Raw genomic sequence first — 16,154 nt, forward strand, 5'->3', positions numbered from 1 at the left:
GTGATGATGAGCTCCTCAGAGTTTTTTTCTTCTAATGGTGAATTTTCAGTGGTTATTTAACATCCGTCCAGTGGGGTCTTCTCTTCTGTTCCCTTTTTCTCCCCAATTGGTAGTTACAGACTTGTCCCATCGCTGCAACTCCCCTACGGAGTCGGGAGAGGACGAGAGCCATGCATCCTCCAAAAGACGACCCTGCCAAGCCGCACTGCTTCTTGACACACTGCTCGCTTAACCCGGAAGCCAGCCGTACCAATGTGTTGGAGGAAACACCGTCCAGCTGGCGACCAAAGTCAGCTTGCAGGCGCCCGGCCCACCACTAGAGCACGATGGGACAAGGAAATCCCGGCCGACGTTGGGCCAATTGTGCGCTACCTCATGGGTCTCACGGTCACGGCCGGCACACAGTCTGGGATCGAACCCAGGTCTGTAGTGACGCCTCAAGCACTGCGATGCAGTGCCTTAGACCGCTGCGCCACTCGGGAGGCCCATTCTCTTCTGTTTTTAATACAAACTGTTACAATGAAGACATAGTTGACCAATTCAACACCTAATTCATGATACTCAATTTCTTTTCTAACCTGACTGCATACTGTATGGTTCCCTTGGTGATTGTTTAAATGATTCATTGTTCCTCAGTGTGTATTCTAGGAGCATCGCCAACACTCTGGTTTCCCCAGAGAGACCAGGGGATTTTAACCATGATGGAGCTGATTTTAACCATGATGGAGCTGATTTTAACCATGATGGAGCTGGAGGCTCAGGTGTGAAACCCCTAAAGGCCCTCTGTGTACCCTGTGTCCCATACAGACTCACTGCCACTCCTACCGGAAGGTACAACACCTAAGTCATCAATTGTAACGAGACACGATCATAGCATTGACATATAACAGACTGTTGACTCTCCAGTGCATAATGAGTAGCTACTCTGTGCTGGTTAGCATTAAACAAGAGAAGAACTCAACAAAACTTCTGGGTAAATTGAACTGCTTCTCTGCCAGATATAGAGGATTGTTGAAAGTGTTTCAAATTGATATTTTATTGTTTAAAAAGTTGGTGTACTGATGGTAGTCATATACCTGGTAAGCATATTGATATCTGATAGCATATCATATACCTGGTAAGCATATTGATATCTGATAGCATATCATATACCTGGTAAGCAAATTGATATCTGATAGCGTATCATATACCAGGTAAGCATATTGATATCTGATAGCGTATCATATACCTGGTAAGCATATTGATATCTGATAGCGAATGATATACCTGGTAAGCATATTTGATATCTGATAGCATATCGTATACCTGGTAAGCACATTTTATATTTGGTAGAATATCATATACCTGGTAAGCATATTGATATCTGATAGCATATCATATACCTGGTAAGCATATCTGATAGCATATCATATACCTGGTAAGCATATCTGATAGCATATCATATACCTGGTATGAATATTGATATCTGATAGCGTATCATATACCTGGTAAGCATATTTGATATTTGATAGCATATCGTATACCTGGTAAGCATATTTGATATTTGGTAGCATATCATATACATGGTAAGCATATTGATATCTGATAGCATACCATATACCTGGTAAGCATATTGATATCTGATAGCATATCATATACCTGGTAAGCATATTGATATCTGATAGCATATCATATACCTGGTAAGTATATTGATATCTGATAGCATATCATATACCTGGTAAAAATATTGATATCTGATAGCGTATCATATACCTGGTAAGCATATTGATACCTGATAGCGTATCATATACCTGGTAAGCATATTGATATCTGATAGCGAATGATATACCTGGTAAGCATATTTGATATCTGATAGCATATCGTATACCTGGTAAGCACATTTGATATTTGGTAGCATATCATATACCTGGTAAGCATATTGATATCTGATAGCATATCATATACCTGGTAAGCATATCTGATAGCATATCATATACCTGGTAAGCATATCTGATAGCATATCATATACCTGGTAAGAATATTGATATCTGATAGCGTATCATATACCTGGTAAGCATATTGATATCTGATACCGTATCATATACCTGGTAAGCATATTTGATATCTGATAGCATATCGTATACCTGGTAAGCATATTTGATATTTGGTAGCATATCATATACCTGGTAAGCATATTGATATCTGATAGCATACCATATACCTGGTAAGCATATTGATATCTGATAGCATATCATATACCTGGTAAGCATATTGATATCTGATAGCATATCATATACCTGGTAAACATATTGATATCTGATAGCATGTCATATACCTGGTAAGCATATCTGATAGCGTATCATATACCTGGTAAGCATAATGATATCTGATAGCGTCTCATATACCTGGTAAGCATATTAAAATCTGATAGCGTATCGTATACCTGGTAAGCATATTGATATCTGATAGCGTATCATATACCTGGTAAGCATATTGATATCTGATAGCATAACGTATACCTGGTTAGCATATTGATATCTGATAGTATATCGTATACCTGGTAAGCATATCTGATAGCATGTCATATACCTGGTAAGCATATTGATATCTGATAGCATATCGTATACCTGGTAAGCATATTGATATCTGATAGCGTATCATATACATGGTAAGAATAGTGATATCTGATAGCATACCATATACCTGGTAAGCATATTAAAATCTGATAGCGTATCATATACCTGGTAAGCGTATTGATATCTGATAGCATATCATATACCTGGTAAGCATATTTGATATCTGATAGCATATCGTATACCTGGTAAGCATATTTGATATTTGGTAGAATATCATATACATGGTAAGCATATTGATATCTGATAGCGTATCATATACCTGGTAAGCATATTGATATCTGATAGCGTATCATATACCTGGTAAGCATATTGAAATCTGAGAGCGTATCAGATACCTGGTAAGAATATTGATATCTGATAGCGTATCGTATACCTGGTAAGCATATTGATATCTGATAGCATATCGTATACCTGGTTAGCATATTGATATCTGATAGTATATCGTATACCTGGTAAGCATATCTGATAGCATGTCATATACCTGGTAAGCATATTGATATCTGATAGCATATCGTATACCTGGTAAGCATATTGATATCTGATAGCGTATCATATACATGGTAAGAATAGTGATATCTGATAGCATACCATATACCTGGTAAGCATATTAAAATCTGATAGCGTATCATATACCTGGTAAGCGTATTGATATCTGATAGCATATCATATACCTGGTAAGCATATTTGATATCTGATAGCATATCGTATACCTGGTAAGCATATTTGATATTTGGTAGAATATCATATACATGGTAAGCATATTGATATCTGATAGCGTATCATATACCTGGTAAGCATATTGATATCTGATAGCGTATCATATACCTGGTAAGCATATTGAAATCTGAGAGCGTATCAGATACCTGGTAAGAATATTGATATCTGATAGCGTATCGTATACCTGGTAAGCATATTGATATCTGATAGCATATCGTATACCTGGTAAGCATATTTGATATTTGGTAGCATATTATATACATGGTAAGCATAATGATATCTGATAGCATACCATATACCTGGTAAGCATATTGATATCTGATAGCATATCATATACCTGGTAAGAATATTGATATCTGATAGCGTATCATATACCTGGTAAGCATATTGATATCTGATAGCATATTGTATACCTGGTAAGCATATCAGATAGCATATCATATACCTGGTAAGCATATTGATATCTGATAGCGTATCATATACCTGGTAAGCATATTAAAATCTGATAGTGTATCGTTTACCTGGTAAGCATATTGATATCTGATAGCGCATCATATACCTGGTAAGCATATTGATATCTGATAGCATATCGTATACCTGGTAAGCATATTGATATCTGATAGAATATCGTATACCTGATAAGCATATCTGATAGCATGTCATATACCTGGTAAGCATATTGATATCTGATAGCGTATCATATACCTGGTAAGCATATTGATATCTGATAGCGTATCATATACCTGGTAAGCATATTGATATCTGATAGAGTATCATATACCTGGTAAGCACATTTGATAGAATCATCTATTTTCTCTACAAGTCTTCATAACAGATAGATAGTCTAGGTGTGTGCATGTGTATGTGCTCCTTCCATGACTCTGTCCTCCTGACCCCTCAGTGACCTCAAGAACATGCAACCTGTGCCCCACGGACCCCTGAGACAGATAGCTGGGCGTTCTGAACTTCCCCAAGGCTCCTTGCGTGGAGCACACACTCACCTGTGTGGTGGCCCGGCCGGGGGAGGGACAAGACAGAGAGTAGCTGCCTACCCAGAGGCCAAGCAAAGGTCAGCTCTCTGATATCTAGGCTGTCCCTAATGGCACTCCATAGGGAATAGGATGCCATTAGAGACAGGCCCCTAGTCCAGTACTAAAACACACATAGCACTAAAACACACCTAGCACTAAAACACACCTAGCACTAAAACACACCTAGCACTAAAACACACCTAGCACTAAAACACACCTAGCACTAAAACACACCTAGCACTAAAACACACCTAGCACTAAATCACACCTACCACTAAAACACACCTACCACTAAAACACACCTTCCAAGCGTTTCATTTGGCACCATTCATGTTGGTTTTCAACATGATGTTTGTGTCATTATGGGGTATTGTGTGTAGATTGATGGTGGAAAAAATGTATTTAATCAATTTTAGAATAAGGCTGTAACGTAACAAAATGTGGAAAAAGTCAAGGGGTCTGAATACTTTCCGAATGCACTGTATATACAGTGCTCAAAAAAATAAAGGGAACACTTAAACAACACATCCTAGATCTGAATGAATTAAATAATCTTATTAAATACTTTTTTCTTTACATAGTTGAATGTGCTGACTACAAAATCACACAAAAATTATCAATGGAAATCAAATGTATCAACCCATGGAGGTCTGGATTTGGAGTCACCCTCAAAATTAAAGTGGAAAACCACACTACAGGCTGATCAAACTTTGATGTAATGTCCTTAAAACAAGTCAAAATGAGGCTCAGTAGTGTGTGTGGCCTCCACGTACCTATATGACATCCCTACAACGCCTGGGCATGCTCCTGATGAGGTGGCGGATGGTCTCCTGAGGGATCTCCTCCCAGACCTGGACTAAAGCATCCGCCAACTCCTGGACAGTCTGTGGTGCAACGTGGCGTTGGTGGATGGAGCGAGACATGATGTCCCAGATGTGCTCAATTGGATTCAGGTCTGGGGAACGGGGGGGCCAGTCCATAGCATCAATGCCTTCCTCTTGCAGGAACTGCTGACACACTCCAGCCACATGAGGTCTAGCATTGTCTTGCATTAGGAGGAACCCAGGGCCAACCGCACCAGCATATGGTCTCACAAGGGGTCTGAGGATCTCATCTCGGTACCTAATGGCAGTCAGGCTACCTCTGGTGAGCACATGGAGGGCTGTGCGGCCCCCCAAAGAAATGCCACCCCACACCATGACTGACCCACCGCCAAACCGGTCATGCTGGAGGATGTTGCAGACAGCAGAACATTCTCCACGGCGTCTCCAGACTCTGTCACGTCTGTCACATGTGCTCAGTGTGAACCTGCTTTCATCTGTGAAGAGCACAGGGCGCCAGTGGCGAATTTGCCAATCTTGGTGTTCTCTGGCAAATGCCAAACGTCCTGCACGGTGTTGGGCTGTAAGCACAACCCCCACCTGTGGACGTCGGGCCCTCATACCACCCTCATGGAGTCTGTTTCTGACCGTTTGAGCAGACACATGCACATTTGTGGCCTGCTGGAGGTCATTTTGCAGGGCTCTGGCAGTGCTCCTCCTGCTCCTCCTTGCACAAAGGCGGAGGTAGCGGTCCTGCTGCTGGGTTGTTGCCCTCCTACGGCCTCCTCCACGTCTCCTGATGTACTGGCCTGTCTCCTGGGAGTGCCTCCATGCTCTGGACACTACGCTGACAGACACAGCAAACCTTCTTGCCACAGCTCGTATTGATGTGCCATCCTGGATGAGCTGCACTACCTGAGCCACTTGTGTGGGTTGTAGACTCCGTCTCATGCTACCACTAGAGTGAAAGCACCGCCAGCATTCAAAAGTGACCAAAACATCAGCCAGGAAGCATAGGAACTGGTCTGTGGTCACCACCTGCAGAACCACTTCTTTATTGGGGGTGTCTTGCTAATTGCCTATAATTTCCACCTGTTGTCTATTCCATTTGCACAACAGCATGTGAAATTTATTGTCAATCAGTGTTGCTTCCTAAGTGGACAGTTTGATTTCACAGAAGTGTGATTGACTTGGAGTTACGTTGTGTTGTTTAAGTGTTCCCTTTATTTTTTTGAGCAGTGTATTTATAACCAATTTCCATTGGATATTCACTTTCTGCTACACACTCATTAAATGTCTATTTTGAGATGAATATGTAATGCGCCGAAATTATAAAATACATCAGCCAGTGGAGAGAAACTTTGGAGCAAGCTTCCTTTTTAAGGTAGCTCTCGAGACCAGGGGAAAGGATGGAATAGTCACGACAATAACCTGCCATTCCAAAACATGCTCTCATCTGGCGGGTTGTAGTTGGTGCGGGTCAGTCTAAAATAGACGTAACTCCAGCATCGGTGAGGGAGCGCTGACCACAGGAGAGGTGATGACTCAAATACAAAACCCGAGATTGACACAGCTGTAATTTATTTTTGGATGCCTTTGGTGGCCTTTGTGTGCTAATGTTTGTAATACCGTGTTAATATCCTTAATGTGTGTTTCTCTGCTCCTAGATGCCACCAAGATGTCCCCCATATAATGCAAACAGGTACTGACTATCCTTGTGCACTGGAACAGAGAAAAACGCACAACAGAGATCTATTACAGTAAACCATTCTGCCTCTGGGTGAACTGATGACCGAATGGCAACTGGGTTGGGTACCACAGGATAAACTGGGACTACCACATAATTTACAGTTCTCAGGTCCTGAACCAGGCGCCGCTCATCTCTCCCAGGTTTCGTAACAGGAAAAATGGGTGTGTTGCAAACATTATTTGTTACAAACAGTTTACCCTGTGCCTACAGTGATTGAATAATCTGTATAATCCCTTCTGTTGCCTTTGTCTTAATAGGATATCGAGGTAACCTGTGGAGTTTCTTCTTGGGATCAACATTATTTACCACTGGGCTGGAACTGCATATCAGTCCCCTGTCATTGGAATGCTCTGTCCATAAGGTTTCTGGCACCTGAGACAGAATAGACTGGGAGGCAGTGTCAGACCCCCACCTTTCCTACTTACACATTGGTTCAATACCTCATCATTTGGGATGTCAACAAGAACTCCATCAGGGGTACAATCAATTGTAGCATTACGTTTAGTTAACAAGTCTCTACCTAGCAAGTTAAACAGTTGAGTGGGTGAATACAGAAAATCATGTTCAACATTCATTGGTCCTATTGAACAGGGCATGGGTTTGTTTCAAAATGGATTACCAGGGTTTGAGGAAATCCCATAAGTGTTTATAGTTTTATTGGTTAGGGGTAGGTCAAATCCAGTTCCTTTACCAAAAGTGGATCTAGTAGCACCCGTATCTACCAACACAGGAAGTTATTTTCCCTGTATGATTGGTCTACTTGTACCTGTGGGTATTGCTGTATTAAAGATGCTGTTCCCCCTGAGGGGCGCCCCTACTGTGGCTGGTTATTATCAAATGATCCTTAAGGTGACCACTGAACATTTCTCTGAGTACTTTCCACACCGCTGACGTGCATCTACGTGTGGGTGCGGAAGTTGTATATATATTTTTGAAAATAGTTTTCTCCGTTTTTTATTGTTGATTTATCAAATCTTTAGTAACCCATTATACACACATACAATTTCATCTCTCTTTATCCAACTACATCTCTCAACTGAAACAGTTCTACCTGACCACTGGTCTGTCCCTTCCTCTCTAGCTATACTCAACCCGTCCTATTACCAACCAAACTATTACAGTCTTTCTGTAATTACCTTCAACTTCTCCCTTACTTTTACCAACTTCATTAGCCCTCTCATGTGTGCAAACCGATTGTATATATATATACAGTATATTATAACTATTATCTAGTAGGCTATCCGATTCTTACTTGTAGGCTATCCGATTCTTACTTGCAGGCTACCCAATTCCCGCTTGAAGTACTTTTCCCCAATGTAGGCTATCCAATTCCTACTTGCAGGCTATCCGATTCCTACTTGCAGGCTACCCAATTCCTGCTATAAGTACTTTTCCCCGATGTAGGCTATTCGATTCCTACTGGCAGGCTATCTGATTCCGGCTTGCAGGCTACCCGATTCCTGCTATAAAGAACCTTTCCCAGATGTAGGCTATCTGATTCCTGCTGCCCGTGATTGTAGGTAACCGATCCCTACATATGGGCAAACCGATTCCCACTATTTGAGACACCACTGTGCTCCCATTGATCAATGTTAATGTTAAGAGAATAATTTATTATTATAATCATGAATCTTTAATACATACGAGCAGTCAGGGAAGGAGCTCGAAGAGTGGGAGGTGATAATACAATCATATTGTTACACAACAGTTCTTTATACAAGCATCAGTTCCAGAACACAATGGCATTGTGTTAGGGTGCAGATATACCAGGAGTCTATGAAAGGCATAACATCACAGTTCAACACAGAACATATTCCTTGAGAAGTTACAACAGCTCGCCCCAATTCTGCCACAACAATATGCTGCAGACTGCAAAGTCACACTCACAAGCTGTGAAATCTATCCTAAAGGACAGATAATTAGGATTAATAAGAGAAAAAACTTGTGACGAATGTGGTGAAAGATTACATTTGTGTAAATCAGGGGTGTCAAACGTCCGGCCCGCGGGCCGGATCAGGCCCGCAAACGGGTTTAATCCGGCCCGCGAGATGATTTTGAAGAAAAAAAAATATATAAAAAAAATATAAAAATAACAAAAAATTGTAAAGTATAAAAATGCGCTGCAATTTTTCTATAAAATAAACTGCTGTTCCAATTGCGTCCACTGGATGGCGCAATAGCAATTGTGTTAAGCAAGCAAACTGTTTATACCGGGGCAGAGCAAGTAGGTCAAGCACGTGCAGCCAATGAGCTACTTTGTTTTGCCCGCGATATTTATTACGGCTTCTACTTTTAACATTATGTGCTTTGGCACCCTCATTGCCCCAATATGTCTCTGTCAAAAAAGAGAAAAGTGGACGCAGAGTGTTCCAAGAAAAATGGTCATCCTATTTATTCACGGAATTGAATGGGAAAGCTGTATGTTTGGTGTGTTCAGAGCATGTTGCAGTGCTGAAAGAATATAACCTTACGTCGCCACTATGTGAGTCTTCATGCCGACAAATATGACAACTTTCAAGGACAGCGGAGATGAGAGAAGGTGAATGAACTGTTGGCGGGTCTGAAGAAACAGCAGTCTGTGTTTACTCACAGCCGAGACATCAGTGACGCTGCAGTGAAAGCTAGCTACCTCATTGCTAATGAAATCGCAGTGGCTTCAAAACCATTTAGTGAGGGTGAATTTGTAAAAACATGCATGATGAAGGCAGCGGAGATTGTGTGCCCTGAAAAGCGGCAGGCTTTTGCAAATATCAGCCTGACAAGAAACACAGTTGCAGACAGGATTTCCGATCTTTCAGTGGATTTGGACAGCCAGTTGAAGCAAAAAGTAAAGTCATTTATTGCGTTTTCGCTTGCAATTGATGAAAGCACGGACATTACAGATGTTGCACAACTGGCCATTTTTTCATCCGCGGAGTTGATGACACATTGACCGTCACCGAGGAGTTCGTGGAGTTGGTGCCGATGACAGATACAACGACAGCAGCTGATATTTTTACCGCACTCGTCGGCGCGCTGGACAGGGTCGGAGTGGACTGGTCCCGCGCTGTCAGTGTAGTGTCGAGTCAATGCTGCTAATCATTGCTGTAACAAAGGAGTCCGCTCATACTGAACCTTTGATCATAAGTTTTATTCATATCACAAGATTCCAGCATAAGGTTACGGATGTCATGACCACCCGGAGAGCGGCGTCCCAGATTGCAATGGCCGCTCTAACCTCTTCTTCGTTTTTACCCAGTATATATAATCTTCCCAAGATATGGGTGGCTCCCTCTACTGTCCAAACCCCTGTCTACAACACACACTTCCTGTCTGTTTTATGTGGCGTCACACTAAAACAATTCCCTCTGACACTAAAATAAACATCCTCTCAGGTTCCACTGAAAACATTAACAAAGTCATAATCTTCATATACTACATTCCCCCCTTCGAGACGAACTAAAAGTCTCGAAAACAAACAAAATAGGATTATGACAAGTAACAATTTATCTTATTGAGTATCTTTAACATTAAACCAAAAACATTTCCCTCTGGAGTGTAAATACCTTTCTATGAAATATGAACAAATGTTTATGAAGTGTGAATACATTACTATGAAATATGAACAAATCTTTATGAAGTGTGAATACATTACTATGAAATATGAACAAATCTTTATGGAGTGTGAGAGCGAAAAACTGTCTGGCAGCCTTCGTTCCAAAGATCCATCCATCAATCAAGACAGTAAAATTATCTCACGGTCCCTCTGCCCCAGGCAACCACCTAGGTACTCCAGATCAATTCCAATTAAATACACATGAAAGCCCCAGCAAACAAAATACTATCCAAAATGTCCACTCTCAGGCTGGTCGACCCATCGGACCCTACAGTGGATCTCTATCCCTGCCTAGACTCCCTGTCCCTAAGCATTCACGAAATAAACAAAAACATCTAAGATCCCCACATGTATCCAATAACATCAAATATCATTCTACAAAAATTTATAGCTAAGAATATGACACACATTATGTATTACACATGCAAATATGTCTATATTTCATTGCAGACACTGGAATGTAGTCCACTACACTTCATCTCCTCAGCAGTCTCCTCTTCCAATGCATCTTTGATGATGGAATTGGAACCTTTCCACACCTTCCTTGTTCAATCTCCTCCAGTTCCCTTCATATTGTCCTTTCATATTGTCCTTGTTTGAGTATTTCAATCTCTACATATTCCCCCAAATGCTTCTGGAAGAAAAGAAAAGACCAAACAGTATCTTTTGCAAAACAACACTTTCAAATTAAACATCAATATCAACTAAGAATATAAGAATATAAAATGATATATGAATCACATTATCCTATTTCCCCCCTTTGATTCATAACATCATACTAAAATCACACTAATATTGAATTTTTTTTTTGAAAAATGATCAAATAATCAAAAAGGATATTTATCCATCAATACTCCATCCAGTCCCACTTGTCCCTCTTCATCCAGATCAGGAACCGTCAACAACGGCATCTGAGTGTTGTCTCCAGGCATCACAACTCCAACCTATCTCAATATCATAGCTTTCTCAAAGGTCAGTAACAAATTACAAAAGCAAAACATCTTCGACAGAAGATTAAACCCTCTTATCGTTTCATTTGCAAAACCCCTGCAAGGTATAGGTAATATTATCAATATGATCTGCCAAAAATGTTACACCATACCATGGAAAAAGTCCCAGTCCCCACTTTTCTCCTAGACTTATCCTCCAATGGTAGGCTTCAAGACTATGAAATGTCGCCATGTCCCTTTTCACCCTATTTCCAAACCTAGATTCAGATTTATCTGTGTCCGGTGCTACCCCTCTTTTAATGGTAAAAACCTCATATGGTAGCTTCAACGTTGACATGTAACAACATCCTTTCCATCCATAAGGTAAGAATATATATGCTTTATCACCACAAACCCACCAAATATCTCTAAAATTCCCAATAGTCACATTGTCAGGCAAAATCTGATCTTCCACCATCAAAGTCCTGCTGTTCTTACTAACGGGAACATAAAAAGTAACATTATATTTCTCATCTCTAACCTTATGTTCATGCTTACCCAAAGTCATCATATAATCATCACAATCTGATATTCCCATGAACATACCCTTTCCATCATATGTTTTATTAGAACAAAAACAACTTTTAGCCCTCACTGGTTTCACCTCCAATGCTTCAGGGTTCGCTGTTAACTGACTTTCCCTCCCATCTAACAAATTCACATAGGGTAATTCATTTAACCAAGAACACCTAAACCTAGGCTTAAACAAATGTTTTGACAACGACATTATTTTATCTGTTAATGATTGTTGCTGATACAACAGCCATGACAAAGCATAAGATTGACACGTACTCGATAGAGGTTGAGCGACCATCTCTAAAATGGAACCCCACGTGTCTGGTGCTGGAATTCTCAACAGACATGGACCCTCAATATTCCTCACTGATCTTACAGAATGAGTTAACTGTTGGAACCAAAGATTCATACCTGCCCATTCATCTTTAATCTTTAAAACAGAAGAATCAAATCCATATGCCTTCCATTTAGTTTCTCTTTTCCCTAACGAGCGGTATTGATCAGATGTATCTTCTGATGTTATGTTGAAATCAAAGAACTCATCCTGTACCTCCATGATAGTATCTTGCACTATTTCAGATGAATCTATATTCTTCTCTACCACCATCTGCTCTCCTATTTTACCCCTATCCTTACTACCATTGACAGCACTCTCCATCCGTACCATAAACTCCTGAGTCACTCTTGCTACATCCTTTAATTTCAGAAAAGTTGTTGTTGGTGTCTGTGTCATACTTCCTACATTTGTTATTGCCGTCGTACCATTAATCCCTTTCAAAGTTACCATTAAAGTAGTTGATTTAGTTGATGTATTAACACCCTTAACTACTTCTAGTGGGAAAGCTACCGATATCCTCTGTGTATTATTTACTGTTGGAGTGGCTACTGTAATATACTTCCCCTGAACTCCTTTTGTGACTGTGGAAGCTTCAACAGACTTCAAATCTTCCATTATACGCGTCACTTTACGAATTACATAGCCTTTTAACCAATCATTCTTAACCGGAACAAATTTTAATGCTTGCACTAGATAAGTACACATATATTCTCCCTGATCTTTCTCTGTAACATTACGCAAAATAAGTGAACAATCACTCATAACCCTCTTCCCCTTCATATTGTTGTACAAAATATACTTCCTTTGACTAGGTGCAACAGCTTCTACTTCTGGTCCTGATAACAATACTTCTTCTCCATAATTATCTCTCCATGTGAGAGGAACGTCCCCTCCCCCACTCCATCTCTCACAGCTACAAGGAAGATGAGCTGTATCACCCATCCTAACCCTAATAACAGTCTTTTCTTCTAAAATTGGTGCTTGAGCTATTGGTTCCCTTGTAATCAAATGCGATATATTTATGGCTTTAATAGCTATCAATGTTGAAAGAATTGAATTACTTCTCACTGTTGTTTTAATATGCTGAAGTGTTGATGTCATTGTTGTTACTTCATCCATTCTCCCTAAGACTTTGAACTCCTGACTTGTATTTCCATCTCTCACCACTAGTGTCACTACATTCACTCTCTCTTCCTACTCTAAACCCTCACTTTCAAACTTTTGATTATAAAAAATACACCTACAATTACCTTGATCTTCCTGCTGGGAATTGTAAATATAGATACTCAATCACCCTCAATCTTCTCTTATCATTCAGCAACGCATACTTTCTCAATGCATCTGCTCCTAACAGATCTAAACTCCTACCATATCTATCTTCCCACTAAACTCTACATTTTCCTTCACCACTGTTCTCTCTCTCTCTTACTACTAACTTTGAAACTTAGCTTACTGTCTTATAGTTCCTTCAACCCTAGTTCTCCTAACTTTTTTAATCTAACTTTTCTCCTAACTTTTAAAAACCCTTTCCACTGATTTATTCACAAAATCCTTTTACCACCAATTTTTAGAATATGTGATCGGGAAGTCCCCACCTGCTTCTGACTTCTTTACACACAGACTTGGCAAACGACTAAACATCCTTTAGCCTAGCCTGAAATCTCTTGGTGTAGGAATGTAACCCAGAATAAATCACCCCTTTTAACTTTATTCTTCAGACAGATTGTCTAATAGGCAGTCTAATAGATTCCCAAAAACCCTACTTTTTAAAAATCTTCTACCAGACAGCCGTCTAGTGTACATCTTATTGTACAGTTCAATTTACACAATGCATCTCTTCCCAACAATGCAATAGGTATATGTTCTGATATTAGTATGTGTATTTTAATTTCTCTTTGATTTTTTTATAGCAGAGCTCAATTGGTTCCTTAAGAGTAATCAACTGTTTTACCTTCTCAAATCCCTATCCTAATTAGTTAATTTTACATAGTGAGATGTTTAACCTCTTTAGGCTCAACACAGATAAAAGCTTTTCCTCTATCACTTCTCCTCTCATAGTCCTTTGTTTTCACTTCAATTGTTGGATATTTTTCTTCTCCCTAATCGGTGCTATCAGCTGACACCCCCCTTCGGATCTTCTAGGCACTCTAGAATCCTTGCTCCTTTAAGGGTTCACCTGGAGAACAGGTGATCTTCACTTGCTCCTTTATCTTCCTCAAAAATTTCCTCTGTTGTTTCCTCCTGGCGCATTGCACTCACAGGTAAAGTAACCAACCTGTCCACAATTATAAGACTCTTCTGAAAGTTGCTGGAAGTGTGGCTGAAATCTTCCTCCTCTTCTAAGCCTTCTCGTCCTCTTTCTCTCCAATTCTGTGTCTGTCCAGAAACTGGCTGTGGATATGAAACAACTGGTACCGCCTTGGTGGCTGGTACAATTGCGGTTGGAACTGGTCTGGTTGAAGCTGTGGCAGTGATTGTTGATTTGGTGCACACTGATTCTGCATAACCAAAGCTTGTTTCTTCTCCTTCTTATTCTCCACCAGTTGTATTTGATTAAGTTTTCTGAGAGTTTCTTGGTCCTGCTCTTTCTTGTTGTTGACATATCAGTATTCTTCAACAGGTTATATTCTAAGTTCTGTCCTCGAAATATCATCTTCCATCATCTTCTTACTAGTGGCCTTTCCTTGGCCTCAATGTATTCTTCTCCTCCCATTCTTGGGATCCTTTTCTCAGCAGTTTTTTCCTCTTCTCTTCAGCTTCTTGAGTTGTTGTTCCAGTTCTCGTTGTCTCTTCTAAATTATTCTCCTTATCCAGGCATAATACACTTCAGTCTATATCTCTATTTCTTCTTTGCTAATCATTGTAGGATAAAATCCTCTTGAATACGCAGCACCTTTAATCTCCAAATCTTCATCGCTTTCTCCATCTTCACCTTCCATCAGAGATCAAATCTCTTGTATCCTTCTTCCTTCAACTTCCATCAGAGATCAAATCTCTAGTATCCTTCTTCTTTCCTCTCTTGCCAACTTCCTTCTGATCACAGAGTCATATCCACCCATGATCTCTTCTCAATCACTCTGATCATCATCATCTTCTTCTTCATCTTCAAGTTCCATCTTCCTTAACCTCACTCCACCCTTAGTTTCCAGACATCTCATTTTCTTCTTCTTTTGGAGTTTTGGATTCATCTTTATGGTCGTTTCTGCTTCTCCTCTCTCTATTATTCAACCACTTTCATCATGTTGATGACGTCAGGGTTAAGATTCCCTCTACTAGCTATGGTTGTTCAATGTCAGGCCAACGTTTGTTCCATTTGCCGGACAACCTTTAGTTAATGGTATTGCAATGTTTACTATTTTCAACTATATCAACAGGTGTAATTACCTTCATAGTCCTGATATCCTTTTTCCCCATTGTAAGAACTCTTTTATATTCCTTTAATGTGCATTATCTTATTTTAGACTATATAGCCTATGGCTTCCTCCCTTTATCCAAATAACAAAAATCAATCAATAAAAAATATGAATATTCAAAAATAAATTTATGAATAATAAAAAATTACTTTTTTTATTTGTATTTCCTATTTTACTAATTTATCAATTAGTGGCTATCTTACCTTTCCTGATTGAAGGTGGTATGTATAATACCTATAATCCAGCAACACTACAGTACTCATAAATCCCATTGCTTAATAAGCATCCCATTATCTTAATTTTACAGAATAATGTCAGTACTCGATTTCCAACAGAACTGTAATCAAACCAAGTGATGCACAGAAACTCC

General features: G+C 39.9%; 1 long non-coding RNA gene across 1 annotated transcript; it reads left to right on the plus strand.

Moving 5' to 3' along the window:
• The first annotated feature begins 4,245 nt into the window (after positions 1-4,245).
• On the plus strand, positions 4,246-7,637 carry LOC121577253. Its single transcript, XR_006002589.1, has 3 exons — positions 4,246-4,401; positions 6,852-7,095; positions 7,192-7,637. It is a non-coding gene; the product is annotated as an uncharacterized LOC121577253 (long non-coding RNA).
• The last annotated feature ends 8,517 nt before the right edge of the window (positions 7,638-16,154 follow it).

Source organism: Coregonus clupeaformis, chromosome 11, assembly GCF_020615455.1.
Source record: "Coregonus clupeaformis isolate EN_2021a chromosome 11, ASM2061545v1, whole genome shotgun sequence".
Classification (NCBI taxonomy): Eukaryota; Metazoa; Chordata; class Actinopteri; order Salmoniformes; family Salmonidae; genus Coregonus; species Coregonus clupeaformis.